The sequence below is a fragment of the Talpa occidentalis genome, unplaced genomic scaffold, assembly GCF_014898055.3.
Source record: "Talpa occidentalis isolate TD23 unplaced genomic scaffold, MPIMG_talOcc4v2.1 talOcc4.14, whole genome shotgun sequence".
Taxonomy (NCBI): Eukaryota; Metazoa; Chordata; class Mammalia; order Eulipotyphla; family Talpidae; genus Talpa; species Talpa occidentalis.
In genome coordinates this window covers 14,970,644-14,983,558 of record NW_023601433.1, presented here as the reverse complement: position 1 = coordinate 14,983,558, position 12,915 = coordinate 14,970,644, and the positions used below count along the sequence as shown (strand labels likewise).

Sequence of the window (12,915 nt, the reverse complement as noted above, 5' to 3'; positions counted from 1 at the left end):
TTAAATGCTATTATAATATTTGATTTACTGAAAATATCTGAGTTTTAAAGAGAAACTTCTTGACCTTTCCTAATTATTATATCTCAAGAAACATATTATTTAATAGAAAATATCCCTGGAAAATATATTAGCTAATATTTGGACTAGTTTGGTGAAATATTTTAAACTTACCATTGAAATATGTATGTCAAAAGTGAGTGCACTGAAATTTTACAGCTCAATAAATATATATCATATAAATTTTCAGATCAGAGATTAGTAAATATACAACAGGTCTGGACGAGCCAATTTCAAAGTGGAACTAATTGACATGTATAAAACACTGCATCTAACAATGATATAATTAAATGTTGATATAATTGAAAGTGCAATGGAATATTTGCTAAGTTATACCATACTCTTGACCATTAGAGAGATATCAAAAATTCCAAACTAATGAAATAATTTCAAAGCATGTTTTCTTATCATATGGAATTAAGTAGAACTCATAATGAAAACCAACAGATAAAGCCCAAATGCTTGGAAATAAAACAGTACCCCTTTAAATAATCTATAATTTAAAAATAAATATGAAGCTTAAAAATATATTCACATGAGTAGTAGATAGACTATAAAATGCCAATTTGTTCTCATGCGTTTGAAAAGTGCTTTCAGGAAAACCTTGAGTGAAAAACAATAAGGTAGAACAGAAAATGGCTGAAAAGCAATAAATTATACTTAAAAGAATCTAGATGAAGAAAAACAAATCAAGCTCCAGAAGAGCAAATGGAAAAATTAATGAGGTTAAGAACAAAATAGAAAAATAGAAAACAGACATGCAATGAGAAAAAACAAAAATGAATATTTTTAAATAATATGATTGAAACTCTTATAGCAAGTTTATTCAAAATGGATGCACTGAATATTAATATCTAAGGCATATACATTCTGAAGAGTATATTTCTAACATATACAATAATGGATTTGATGTTTTAAATAAAATATTCATCAGACTAGAATTTTGAGCAAATGATGTAGTCACGAGGAGAACCAAACTATATAATTCCATTTTTATAAACTTTAAAATAGTAGATTAAAAAATGACAAATTTTCAGAAGGGACGGCATTTTGGCAAAAGAGGCTAAAGAGATGATTAAAAGGGAGGGTTCTGTTTTTTTTTTTATTTTTTTTATTTTTTTTTATTTTATTTTTTTTATTTTTCTTTTATGTGAGTCCTGTACTATTATGGAGTAATTATGTGAGTGGTTTATTGAAAATGTATTAAGTAACGATGTGCTGATATACTCTTTGGATTGAGACAACATCCCTGACTCCTGAGTTTGTGACTAATGGTAACAAACAAATAGGGTTTTGTGAAAATACTTTTTTTTAAATAAAAAGTTCCATTTTTTCCTTCATCTCCACATGCCTATTTAAAAGGTTGTTAATGACTTAGGTCATTTTGATAACTATGAGTATTAATTTCCTTTTTTATCTAAGATTTGTTCTCTCTTTAAACTGATCTCTTATGGTTCTAGAGAATAAATAATAACAGTAACTACGTAATAAATGAACACAAAAATAAATTCTATTTGATAGGATTGTGACAGAATTTTATAAAAAAAAAATTTATCCTTAGGACATTAGTCACTAAGTGACTAAGTAGTCACTTGGTCAGCACTAAGTGACCAAGTAACACAAAATCTTCAAGATACCTTGCCAGGACATACATGGATCACTCTTCCTTGTGATGCCTATTTTGAGTTTTAATAAGAAATGATGATGCCATATATGATATTTCCATGTCTCTCCATTTGATACCTCTCATATAAGATCTTTTTCAGAGGAGCATAGTACAGTAAATTGAACTATTTTGTGTTTCAAAAGAAATACTGTAATTTTTATCATATAAAAATATTAATGTCTCAGAGATAAAACAAAATTTCATATGTAATTCCCATGTTTCAAAAGTAATAACTAATTTATATCAACCCTCAAATATTGAAGTAGAAGCATAAATATAATGCAGTGTGACCACAAAGACCTTATGATTCATGGAGTGTCTATTTTTCAAATCCAAATAAATAAATGAGAAAAAGATGATAATATTTTGGTATATTTAGATTTTACTACAATAATTTTTGGAGCCAATATGAAATTACCTAAAAAATAATTTCTAAAATTCAGCATTTTCCCATTAAGGCATAAAAGAAATGAAAGAAGCAATTATAAAGGCTCAATAATACAGCTGACCTTGATAAGGGTCTGAATGAGAAAAAGGACAAATCATGAAAATATTCTTCAATAAGTCTCTAAAAAGGCAACCACAGAGACCTCAGGACCTGACATAGAGCATACAGCATATGAATTTTAAAGAATCTTGGTGTAGTTACTTACCAAGTAGAAGTGGAAGACCTGATCCCATTCTGTCTATCTCAGCAGAACATGGAAAGAGAAGCAAAAGCAGAGTTTCAGAAAATAGTAGTAAAAATAACAGAGAACTAAAATTCATTCCATTGTCATTATTTAAAGTAGACATTCACTATTTCCTGCACATAGTCCAACATTTGTGAAACTTAGTACCCATCATGGTTACTTATTCCTTTCTGAATTCAATCTTTTTATTTGTTACTCAAGAACATATTTCCTATATACAGGTTTCCATCTACAACTCTTTGTTCAAAGTAAGTAAAATCAAGTAAGTCATGTATCACTGGTCATAACTAAAGATACGTAATTGCTTTATAAGATGGAGGGCCAATGCCCAGTTCTGAGAGGAAGAAAATGCATGGCAACAATGTATTATGTTTTCTCTGGGAGGAGGGGAATATCACCAAAGAGAGCCTGGCTCTAAGAATCTTATTTGTCCTATTAGAGTGCTATGCATCTGGACCTCAGATTGACATCTGGAATGAGTCCCTCAGCATCCTCAGACAATTTTTCTCATCATTGATCCAGACAAGCACCCTGCCAACAAATAAGCATTTCCACAGCCAGGCTTATTTTGTGTGGATTAATACACTACATTATCAAAAAGGAACAGTTAAAAAAAAAGTAGATATTTTATCTACTATTTAAATAGTGAAATATATGTATCTATATGAAAAAAACATGTATTGTTCTGATAAATTTGGATAAAATCTATTGGGGAATTACAGAAACCCTTAGATATTTATGCTTTAAACAACTAAAAATTTAAAGAGTAGAAGAAGTAGCAAAAATAGTAGTAAGATTATAGTACAAATACAAGTAGAAGTATTTGTGTTCTGAATGTTTCAGATAAAGATTAAAAAAATCAATGTTTAATATACTTATATTGCACTATAACATTATTTTCACCCAATTAAAAAAATAGAAGAAAAAAGAAATATGGCAATGATGCCCCAAATATTAGTTTACTTTAAGAGATTGACAAAAAGGAAGAAACAATAGCCAGTATTCCTTAAACCATGTAGAGACACTCAAGGGGGAAAATGTCTACCATAAAATATTCTTGAGTATTATATACTTTGAAGTTCTGACATCAGTGGTCAAAATAACATATAATAATCCCAAAAGCTCCATAGTAGTTGCTCACCTTTCTTCTCTAAATGTAACTTGCTCACTCAAAAGAACAGTAACTTGTTCCAGCTTTTGACCTGCAGGAAAAAAAAAATCACAAAACATAGATCAAATCAATGTATAAAATTAATTAAAAATAAAGCATAAATAACACTAGTTATTAATTAAAAATAAAGCATATATAACACATGCAGACATCCCAGTACTACTAGTTTTTGCCACAAACATCACAGTTGCTTTATCCTTTATCATGTTTGTCATTTTATTTATTTACTTATTTCCTCTGCATACTTTGCAAATAGCCAACTGTCTTTCATATCTAGTTATGCAAATAAGTTATCTCTTCACTGGAAAATCTTGCCATTGTATTACACCAAATGAAATTAACTTGTGAAGTGAAAAATACCCTGTGAAAAATAAAAGGCACATGGAAGGGTTACTGTGAGATTACTGAGGTCAGTTGGCCAGTTCTGAAAGTGTTTTCTTATTAGGACACTGAACTGAATCGCAGCACCCTCAGACAATATATGCTTATCCTTGATCCACATAGGACCTCAACCAACCAATACTCATTCCTCACACCACACTAATGCTGCTTAACAATTTACCACTTTTATTCAGCTTACACTGTGAAACAGTGTAGGTAGATATTTCACTTGACACTAGTGAATCTGGATATAATGGCAACTCCAGTTTCTTAGGATCCTTCTGTCTACACTGATAAGTGAAGCAATGTTACAGTGGGGGTAGTTTTCAATACTGACATATTTGCTTACTTTGATAGAAACAAAGAATAAGAAGTTAACTTGAACTTGGCTTATACCACTGAAAATATTTTTAAAGCATATTGGAATTGAATTCACAACAGATTGTGTGGTATTCTTTTTATCTTATCGGTTTATAGTCCCTAGCTAGAGAAGATATATGCTATCACTGAAACCATAGGTTATTATCACACATCAATACCCATTCAACTGTTAAACTGTAATGCCTGCTGATTTACCATAGTACTACTTAAGCCTAAGGAGCTCTTAGGGACTGTAGGCCTAGAAATGCTACCTTGAACTCACCCTTGGCCTCACTGAAGTTTGCTGATATCTCATAGAAAGGAGATTATACATTTATTGATAAGCTTGATAAGCTTGATAAGTACCATTTTCCCCAAGAGGATAACTCTGTATTTCCAGGTCTGGAGGATGTATTATAGGCATACTTTTAAAGTTAATACCTGAGGGTTTAGCTCCAATCAGACTGAAACTAAGTGCTAAAATATGCCCCACCCTTGGGATATGATATTTAAAGTTCTTGACATGTGCTCAACAATGGGGATCTATCAAGAATTAACCAGACTGCTTAGCCAACCACAAAAATTTGAGAGACAGCCAAAAGATAGGGCAAAGTTGAAAAGGAGAATTCAATACACACATAAGACCACTCTTTCAAGGCTGGGAGAGACAGATTTTCACCTAACACATATAAATAAACACAGAAAGTCAAGCAAAATGAAGAAACAAGAGTAATAAGTTGCAAATAAAAGAAAAAGACAAAAATGTGAGAAAAAGATCCCAATGAAACAAAGATAAGCAAACTACCAGATAAAAAGCTAAAAGTAGTGTTCATAAAAGTGGTCACCAAACTCAGCAGAATGGACAAATAAAATGACAACTTCAACAGAGAGAGAAGATACAAGAAAGTGCCAAACAGAAGTCATAGAGTTGAAGAATACAGTAACTGCACAGATAAATACAATAAAGGAATTCAACAAAGAATTGGTAAAGAACAGACAAGTGAGCACAATAACAGTGGAGATAACTAAGCAACAAAAAAGTTAAAGAAATTAAAAAAGAAGCTACCTTAAAGGACCTATGAGACAATAATAAGCAGAATAAATTTTGCATTTTAGGGATCCCAGAAGAATTAGAGGGAGATAAACTATTAGGAGACTTATCAGGATAATGTCCAAAACTTCCCCTGTCTTCAGAAGGAAACAGGTATCTACATTCAAGAAGCACAGAGAACTCTAAATAAGGTAAACCCAAAGTGATCCACACCACTACAAATTATAATCAAAATGTCAAAATTTAAAAATAAAGAAATAACTACAAAAACAGTAAGAGAAGAAAAAAAAACAAACATAAAAGGAAACCCCCATAAAACTATCCATAGTTGTTTAATCAGAAAAATAGCAGGCCAGAAGGAAGTAACATGATATAGTACTCGTGTTGAAAGCAAAAACCATTCAAAAAGAATACTGTTCCTGTCAAACTTACACTCATTAATAAGAATTGAAAGAGAGTATGAAGTGTTTTCCAGACATCAACGACTAGAAGAATTCAACACTAAACCAGCATTACAAAAATCCAGCAATTCCACTCCTAAGTATTTACCCAAAGGACACAGAAACATCAAATCCAAAGAACACCTGCACCCCTATGTTTATAGCAGCACTGTTTAAAATAGCTAAGCTTTGGAAACAACCCAAATGCCCAAAAATAGATGACTGGATCAAGAAGATGTGGTACATACATGCAAAGGAATATTACTCAGCATTCAAAAAAGATAAACACATGCAATTTGCAGCAACATGGATGGCGCTGGAAGGGATCATGCTCAGCGAAATAAGCCAGAAAGAAAAAGAAAAATACCGGATGGTCTCATTCATAGCAGGAATCTAGAAAACTTAAATAAGGGACCAGGAAAATGAATAACTATAAGAAAGTGAAAATCAAAATCAACAAAAACTATGAACCAGAGACACTCTATGAGGGGTGGGGGACAGGGAGGGGAGGGATTGGGGTCAAAATAAGGGGGTTGCAATAGTATGGGGAATATAAAAATAAAATTTACAAAAATTTAAAAAATTAAAAAAATCCCAGCATTACAAGAAATATTAAAACCATCTTTAAGCTGAAATGAAATAGCACTGAGTTGAAACAAATAAACAAAAAAATGAATGAAACTAGATAGTGAATTAGCTACCTACAAAGCTAACACATAGGTTAAAAAATAGTATAATATTTTTATACTATTAAGGGTTATACAAAAATAAATGCAAAGCATGGTATCAAATATAGGTAATATATGCATGGGCTAACCATGTAATTTCTAAATGAGTTCAAAGTTAAGTTGCTACCAACTGCAAATAGGATGTTATCTATGAACCTTATGTAATATAATAACCACAAAGCAAAAACCTATACTATAGACATAACAGAAAGTTAGAAAGGTATCTAAATGCAGCACTAAAGAAAGTTATCAAAGTATAAAAGAAGAGAGTAGTAGAGAGAAACTACAAAAAAGGTGAGAAAACAATGAGCAATGAACAAATACATACCTAACAATAATCAATTAAATGTAAATGGACTAAATTCTCGAATCAAAACATATAGAATGACTGAACAAATAAATTTTATAAAACAATTCTAATCTATGTATACAAGAGCTCCAGTTCACATATAAAGACATGCACAACCTGAAGTAGATGATGATTAGAGTCCATGCAAATGGAAACAGAAACCAAGCTGCTATAATCATCACATATCATACAAAATAAATTTACAACAAAAACAGAAATAAAAGATACAATAGGGCATTACATATTTGATAAAAGAATGAATCCATCAATGGCAATCTGAATTCCTTTTAATTCACAAGCATAGCCACTCAGCCATATGCCTACTTAGAATTATTTGCACATCAGGACAATGGCATAGGTGAATTATGTACAGTTCAACATCTGGATGCCATGTGTACACCATCCTCCCTTTTGAGATGGAATCTGAGACAGCCTTAAGGAAATCAGTAGTTATCAACCATTTGTAATATTGGGGTAACTGTTCTCAAAATATGTACATACAAAAATGGAAAAGTTGACATGGGACAGGATATGAAAAATCAACTCCTTTGCTATAGTCTCATAAAATCAGGCATGAGGTTAATTCATCTGTACATGGGTCATAATTCAAAGGGGCTGAAATTAAAAAAAAATTAAATCCAATATGGGTAATTAGGCACCCAAATGATGTAAATCTTATTTATTGATTGAATGATGGCCTTCACAGAGGCCAGCGTTCTCTGTGACCTAAATCTAACACAACAGAAATCCACTCACATGAGATGATGAAGGACATATACAAACCTTCTCAATAAGGTCTCACTGAAAAACACAATGAAAGAAAAACAGATCAGGACCAGCTGCTTTATAACCTCCTGTAGGAAATATGTATGAGGAAGACAAATTTAAATCATGATATGTCTTGGCCATGTGGAGGACAATAAACAGGGCAGAGTCTCAGGAATCCATCACAGTATTGGTCACATAACCCGAGTTAACATGGTTCATGGAGGCTAATCAAGGTTTCCAAAATCTTACTCAGGCTTGTACCCTAGTTTATGTCATGGTTAGTCACTGATTAACGTGCACATACAGGGCCTCCCTGGTAGCACAAGGGGTTAAGACACAGCACTATGAAGCTATGCACAGCCACTGCAGCATGAGTTCAATCCCCAGCCAGGGAGCTGACCCACATGGCATAGCAGACCTTTCCTGTCTCGCCCACTGCTCCCCTCAGCGGTGTATTTCAGTCAATCTGCCTGTTTTCCTCCCCACTCTGTCTCTGGTGAATTCTCTCACCCCCCTGCATCTCTGGCCTGCACTCCAGCTCTTCTATGTATAAATAAATAAATCTTAAAAAAAAATTCACATGCACCTAAATATGCTTACCACAGATGGTATGTGCAAATCAGGTTGCCAAAGTGGACATGAGTTTCTACAGCTTCCAGGTGATGAATAACTGACTGACAAAGATTGTGGAAGGCCATATCAGTATCTTCAGGGCAATAGTGCTTAACTAAAGATGAGCAGAACAGCTGTCAAAATAGATAACAAGGTCAATCCTGGAACTATGTGTCAAGCATGCAACATTTTGATGCTTCAAAGGTAATGAAAAAGCAATGACTGCTCAATAAATACTAAAGAAATAAATAGGAAACACCTAAAGTTTAAATACATTAAAAAATAAAAAAATATATGAATATATTTCCTGGCTCAAATCTATGTATCAAGCGGGAGCCATCAGGAAGTTTGTCTATCCTTGGCATCCCATCCATCTGAGGGAAGGCAGGTAGAGGCTCCAGTGAGAAAACTTCCATGGTATGTCAGGTAGAGTCAAGATTGTCCTAAGGCACATTCTATGTTTTTTCAAGAAAAAAAATCTCTTATGTTGACTGATCCTAAGATCAGGAAGCACATCAAAAATATAGGACGTCTCATGGCATTCATTTTTTACTAAAAGAATATCTGGAAACATGAATGTATACTCAACTTCAGTCCTGCACGTGGAATTTTAGGTTCTGACCTCAAGCCCCTCTAAGTTTTGTTAGTTTCTCTGGTAATATCCACCAACATGCCTCAGAAACAATGCCAATATTGGTTCATCAGGATATCCAAGTCCATTCTACTATTTCAGATAAACATGATCTCACCATGGAGATGAAACCATGGCTACCAGGGTCCTCAACATTCTTTCAAGAATGATTCACTCATGAAGGGCCTTTCATGCTGAAATGATGGTATTTAAGGCAGTGTCATTCAGGGACTAAGATGATAAATTGGAGGCCAGTAGCCTCTTAAACAAATCACACAGATCAAATAGTGAGTGAGTAAAACTGGAATCCTCAAGGATTCATTTCTTTGACATGATGAAGGCCTGTCAATCCCCAAGGGGCACTGCTCAGCCATTTGACTACTCAATGGTAACTTCCACATCAGGCCCACGAGAAAGGTAAATTATGGCAGCTCCATATATATGGCATGGGAATAGGATCCTCTTTGTTAAAATGGGCTCAGAGACACCAATGAAGAATATAACAGAAATCACCCATTTGATGTATTGGGGTAACTAGTGACAACCTGTGTACAAACACAGTCTGAAAGCTGGTTAGTGGGCCCAAAATGGAAAGATCACCTCCCTTTGCTGCAACTTCATTCATCTAAAGGATAAGGAAAAGCTTTGGTTGGCTCAATGTCATAATTCTTTGGGGGTAAGAGGTACACTCAATGGCTATTCAATTGCCTATTGATATTTAAACCCCCCAAATACATAAATCTTTTTTGTTGGTTCAGTATTGGCCTGCCAGATGTGACTGTTCTTTGTGGCTGTTATCTTTGATGAAAGACATCTACTCACCTGAGTCATGAAGGCAAATCCAAAACCTCCCCCGTAGATTTCACTGAAAGACATGAATAGAGGGAAAGGTTACAATATGGCCTACAGTGAAGTAATATGGATCAGCATGACAGATCTAAACATGATTATGTCATGGCCACAGAGAACTCCATAAACTGGCCAGAGACTCACAAGATTCCCTTTTGATCCAGTCATCTGTTTTTGGACATTTAGTGTGGTACATATACACCATGGAATATTACTCAGCAATCAAAAAAGATAAACTCGGGCCTCCCCGGTGGCGCAGCGGTTGAGCGCTGGGTTGAGAAGCTGCCCGTGGTCTCTGCAGCGCCGGTTTGATCTCCGGCTGCTCCCCGGCCACCAGAGGAGGGTCCCACATGGCACGCAGACCTCTCCTGCCGCCTGCTGCTCCCCTCAGCAGTGTGCTTCGGTCCTTCTGCCTGCTCTGCTCCCCACTCTGGCTCTGGTGAATTCTCTCGCCCTCCCGCGCTTCTGACTGTACCCAGTGCATGTGTAACCAAACAAACAAACAAATAAATAAATAAAGCATGCCTCCTTTAAAAAAAAAAAAAAAAAGATAAACTCATGCAATTTGCAGCAACATGGATGGAGCTGGAAGGGATCATGCTCAGCGAAATAAGCCAGAAAGAAAAAGAAAATACCGGATGGTCTCACTCATATCAGGAATCTAGAAAACCTAAATAAGTGACTAGGAAAAAGACTAATTAATACAAAGTAAAAATCAAAATCAACAAGCAACTATAAACCAGAGACACACTGCGGGGGAAGGGAGGTGAGGAGAGGAAGGACTAGGGTCAAAATAAGGGGGGGTGCGATTGTATGGGGAATATAACCAAAATCAAAATGCATACATTGTGCAAAAATGAAAAATGATGTAAGAATTATATAAAATAAAATATTTTAAAAAATCCCTTTTGACATGGTTGCCTCAAACCCAGGGACCCATGACTCCAGGAGACAAACCAGAATCCTTGAAATCTCCTAGGTTAGTCTCCTAGCCTCAGCATAATCCTAATGAGCATGGTTTTTAAGTCATCATCTCTCTTCATGACTGTATGAGTTCTCATCACTGACCCAACACTGGCTTTTTGCTCATCACCATTCCCTTGAACTGAAATATGCTTACCACACACAGTTTCTGCAAATCAGGATACCAACACAAACATGAGTTTCTGTATCTTGCAGGTGGTAGACAGCTGACAGACAGGTATTGCCAGTGGCCCAGTTGGGTTCTTTGTGATAACAGTGTCTAGATGGAGAGGAAAACAGCTGTCAAAACAGACTGCAAGCTTACTCCTGGAATTGTGCCTCAAGCTTGCAAGTATTGAATGCTTCAAAGAATGAAGAATGAGAGACTAGTAACCACTACATGAATACATAAAGAAATAAAAATAAATACACAGACCTCTAACACACCAGTGAATAAAGACATGCGTGAATATGATTACTTGCACAAATCCTTGTGTCAATCAGGAGATTTTAGAAGTGTGGGCTCCTTGATAACTCACCCACAAGAAGAGAGCACATGGCTTCTCCAGTGGAAAATTCATGATGTATCGGCAGAGACAATATCTTCTAGGACACATTTCTTGTTTTTCTGGGGGGATATAGGTGATATCTGGGACACTGGACTAACCTTAAGGAAAGGAGTGCATCTACAATGACATTACTAATTCTCATGGAATTTACTGTTTACTAATTGAAATAGATATCTGGAAACATCAAGATCTTACTTTCAGCCCTGCAGGTAAAACTGTGCACACAGAGCTTTAGGTCCCAACCATAAGCCCCTCTTGGCTGTGTTCAAGGTCTGATATTCTTGTTCTACTCTGTTCATATTCTGCCAATGTGTCTCAAGTAGAAATGCCAATATTGCTCCACAGGGACATCCACATTCACTCCTGTTCTTCAGTCAAACATGCTGTCACCATGGAGATGAAACCATGGCTACTGGGGTTCTCAACATTCTTTTGACTATGGCTCATTCATAAGTGATCTTTCCTTCTGAGGGTACCATCCTTCAAGGCAGTCTCACCCAGGGAGGATGATATGCAAATGGTAGGCCAGTGGTTCTGTTTGGGAAAGCTACACAGATCAAGAACCACTGGCTTCCCCAAGAGCCCATAATTCATTTCCTTGACATGCAAATTCCCAAGGAATGACATTTAGACCTCTGACTACTCAGTTAGGTATCTTCCACATCAGGCCCATGGGACAAGTGAATTATGGAATTTAAACCTCCAGACACCAAGGACATAGAATATTCCCTAGAGAAATGGATTCTAAGAAATGACACAACTGTCACAACAAGCTGTCATTGTTTCCCTATATTGTGGTAATTGCCTTCAACCTGAGCACACACACAAATGTGAATGCTGATCAAAGTGTCGGAGGTGGAGATAACCTTTTGTGGCAGTCTCATTCTCTGTGCGGATGAGGACAAGTTTTCAATAACCATAGGTCTTAATGTTGTGGGCTCACACTCAAGGCTGACTTTTATTTGCCTAAAATATTTAATTCCTTTTCATTACCTCAATGCTGACCTCTCCAGAGGCTAGGATTCCCAGAGGCCTCTCTCTATGATGAGTCATACACACTCACCTGGCGCATGGAGGATATGTCCAAACCCTCTCCAGAAGGTCTCACTGAAAGATACAATGAAAGAAAAATGGCTCTGAATGGGCCACAAACATGGGCTACTAAGAGACAAGACAAATCTCAACTGTGATTATGTCTTTGTGAAGTGAAAGTTCATGGACATCCCTGAAATTCTTAAGATTTCCTCATGGCATTGGTCACCTCAAATAGGTGCTGATGATTCTAGAAGGCAAACAGAATTCTCAATATACTGCCTCATGCTCAGCTACTAAATGGGCCTCTTCAGTCCTACAGAGCATGATTTTTAGGTCATCATCTTTCTTCAAGACTGGTGAGTTCTCATCTTGATCCAACAGAGGCCCTTTGATCATATATCTATTTGTTTGCACAAAAATATGCTTACTACATTTGGTTTTTCAAGTCAGGATTTTGAAGGGGATGAGTTTCTACCTCTGTCAGACAGTGTACAATGGACTTACAAAATTTACAGAAGGCCAAATTGGGATCTTCACAGCAATGTTCTCTAGATAAAGAAGTGGAGAAGAGTTGTCAAAATGGAATACGACTT

General features: G+C 35.6%; 3 non-coding genes across 3 annotated transcripts; all 3 read right to left on the bottom strand.

The window, feature by feature from the left end:
• Positions 1 to 2,868: 2,868 nt before the first annotated feature.
• LOC119245428 (small nucleolar RNA SNORD109A) lies at positions 2,869 to 2,935 on the bottom strand. Its single transcript, XR_005125355.1, has one exon. It is a non-coding gene; the product is annotated as a small nucleolar RNA SNORD109A (small nucleolar RNA).
• Positions 2,936 to 10,744: 7,809 nt separating this feature from the next.
• On the bottom strand, positions 10,745 to 10,825 carry LOC119245341 (small nucleolar RNA SNORD115). The gene has a single exon (XR_005125278.1). It is a non-coding gene; the product is annotated as a small nucleolar RNA SNORD115 (small nucleolar RNA).
• Positions 10,826 to 12,621: 1,796 nt separating this feature from the next.
• On the bottom strand, positions 12,622 to 12,698 carry LOC119245345 (small nucleolar RNA SNORD115). The gene has a single exon (XR_005125281.1). It is a non-coding gene; the product is annotated as a small nucleolar RNA SNORD115 (small nucleolar RNA).
• Between the last annotated feature and the right edge of the window lie 217 nt (positions 12,699 to 12,915).